We start from the raw sequence: 3,208 nt of genomic DNA on the forward strand, positions 1-3,208 counted from the left end.
TATCAGAACATAAGCGCAAAAAGTATATTCGCGTAGCATCAGTGAAGCAGCCGACGTTTAACATGTCAAAGAAGGGAGGGGATATCATTATGACCTTAACTGTGTAAACATGGTCATGTCAATCAGCGAAAAACAAAGCACGTGTCTGGGTTTTTCCGGGTGGGTTTATCTTTCCTTTTTTTTATAGTGTCTGTTGGTTTTGATAAGCCGAGAAACTGGCATAAGTCGTTTCTTCCAGATAAAAATTGAGCTTGGTTCTCAGCACACGTGTTCGTCACGCTTCTGTTGCTAGGCGTTTGCCTAATGGGAGGGAATGTTGTCAGTAGGAAAACGTGCTATCTGAAACCGTAAAGCTGCGATGCCCTTCGCGGGTGTCAGATTGGGTCCAGTCGCTGAGTCAGTTTCAAGCCTCGCTCTGCTAGCGAAATCTTAACGCGACACCCGCCTTGATTGTGGCCGTGTCAACTGTCCGAGCGAATAAAGAGAACTGCGCCTCTTGGCTTCAGCGACCTCGCACACGCATTTCAGGCGCGATCATGTCGCCGTCGGCAGTTGTCTTGTTCGCGGTCTTTGCACTCCTTTGTGCAGCGAGGAGTTTCGGTCACCTGTACCAAGACGAAGCACTCACCGAAGATGACCGCGGCGAGAATGGCGTCAAGTTGTGGGCGCTACTCGTGGCTGGCTCGAGCGGATACGAGAACTACAGGCACCAGGCCGACGTGTGCCACGCTTATCACGTGCTGCGCAACCACGGAATCCCAGACAATCGGATCGTGGTAATGATGTACGACGACATCGCTTACGCCAGGAACAACCCGACGCCCGGCGTCATCGTGAATCATGTCAATGGTTCCAACCTGTATCCGGGTGTGGTCAAGGACTACACGGGCAACTTAGTCACCCCGTCCAACTTCCTCGACGTTCTCCAGGGTCGGAGACCGCCAGGCGGAGGCACGGGCAAGGTGATCGCTAGCGGACCGCGAGACCACGTGTTCGTCTACTTCTCCGATCACGGCGCTCCTGGCATGATCGCGTTCCCCAGCGACGTACTGTACGCTCGGAACCTGAGCAATGTCATCACATCTATGCACGAGAATGGCCAGTTCGGCAAGATGGTTATCTACTTGGAAGCGTGCGAATCAGGCTCCATGTTTGACGGCGGCCTGCTTCCGGATAACGTCAGCGTCTACGCCACGACCGCGGCCAATCCTTACGAGTCTTCGTACGCTTGCTACTGGGACCCTGTTCGTGAGGCATACCTGGGGGACGTGTACAGCGTGAACTGGTTGGAAGACTCCGACAAAGAAAACCTGAGGTGGGAGACCCTCATTGACCAGTTCAAGATCGTCCGGGCGGAAACGAACACGAGCCACGTCATGGAATACGGAGATCTCAGTATTGGCGCCATGACCGTCAGTCAGTTTCAGGGCAGAAAAGAGGCGGAACCGATCGTCTTACCGAGCGCACCAATGGATGCGGTCGACAGTCGGGACGTGCCTGTAGCCATTTTGGAAAAAAAGATCGAGGCAGCTACTGATCTGGATACAAAGCGGGTCTTACTGGGAGAGCTGAAAAATGTCTTGAACAATAGGCTCTTCGTTCAAGAAAAAGTCCGGGAAATGGCCCTCTTGCTACGGTACGGAAGCACAGAAGAAGCGAATATTTTGCTAACTGTGAAGCAGCCGGTTACGGACTTCGACTGCTACGAGGAAGCAGTGGAAAATTTCAGCAAGAAATGTTTCGCGCTCTCGGAAAGTCCATACGCACTGAGCCACCTGCAGTTTTTTGTGAATGCGTGCAAAGAATTTGACGTCGGTGAGATCAAAGCGGCCATAAGCGCCATATGCAGGTTTCCGGCAGTCAAAGGCATCGTGTAACACAGACGACCAGGCCTCTCGCTTTACTAGAAATCGTGGCAATAATGAACTGAAATTGACTGCTGCAAGTTATCTACGTGTCATATAATTCTTCCGTGAACAGCGACAATCATCTCAAGCCCAGCCAGCGACTACAGTGGCGCCAGCGGTCCCCACCTTGCGCCGGCAACTACACATTTACTGCTTGTCATGAGCTGCAAGCGAGTGCAGTGACAGAAGCTTTCGGATAACGGAGGCCTGTGTTACGAACTGTAGCGTGTTTTGTTTTCTCTTTTTGTTCTTTCTTAAGAAAATGCAAGTACATCCTTACCATCAGACGTGTACGTCTTCGCAATTACGCGCCATTTAGGGCACGTGATATATTTCAAAGCAGCATCCATTGTGCTTCGGAGGACCACCAAAGGCGCGATACTAAAGTGGCCCGTAGAACACATGGCGGTGAGTGAGTGCCGCGCTTTGTCAGTGGAAACTGCAAAATATGTTTACGAAAACGCTTTCAATGAAGTTCATTGAAGTGTGAAATTCACTCGGGCTACCCTGAGGGAAATTGTGGCAATAGTGAAAGTATACATATGAAATCCTTGAAGTTTTCCTCCCGAAAAGTATATATATATATATATATATATATATATATATATATATATATATATATATATATATATATATATATATATATATATATATATATATATATATATATATATATATATATATAAATATATATATATAGGGTATATATATATATATATATATATATATATATATATATATATATATATATATATATATATATATATTCGCGAAGATTAACATTCTGTGCGATTTGTAGGTGAAGAAATGACTACAGCTGATTACAGTGGTGCAGTTGCTTGGCCTAGTGCTGACATTTTTACTGGTAAAATCTGCATAGCATCACACGCTGCCACAGCGAATATGTCTAAATACAAGCATATATGCGACCCACAGATCAGGCTACAGAAACGGTACGAACCAGAGGACATGCAGCACCACACAAACATATATTGGGCATATAATCATCCACACAACGATTTATTTCCATTAGCTAAGGCCCTCCTTTTAGATCCAGTTGCTGTAGCATGTTAAGCAAATTATTTCATTGAATTATGAATCAGTGATCACACAAACAAGAAGAAATGAAGATGAGCGGACCACGTTGCAGATATCTTCTATTAAAAAGAACATAATTAACTTTTCATTCTGCCACCTTTTTCGCGAGCATTATGCTGACATAATGAGACGTGATTCAAGAAAATGTCCATAATATCACCTGAACGGTGTATCCTCCGGATAGCATGTCAGGCCATATCTCT

At 46.3% G+C, this 3,208-nt stretch overlaps 1 pseudogene across 1 annotated transcript; it reads left to right on the forward strand.

Annotated features, from left to right (window-relative positions):
- The first annotated feature begins 486 nt into the window (after positions 1–486).
- Positions 487–2,192, forward strand: LOC144126138 (legumain pseudogene; annotated as a pseudogene). The gene has a single exon (XR_013313458.1). The product of XR_013313458.1 is annotated as a legumain pseudogene (transcript).
- The last annotated feature ends 1,016 nt before the right edge of the window (positions 2,193–3,208 follow it).

This window comes from Amblyomma americanum, chromosome 3 (assembly GCF_052857255.1).
Source record: "Amblyomma americanum isolate KBUSLIRL-KWMA chromosome 3, ASM5285725v1, whole genome shotgun sequence".
Taxonomy (NCBI): Eukaryota; Metazoa; Arthropoda; class Arachnida; order Ixodida; family Ixodidae; genus Amblyomma; species Amblyomma americanum.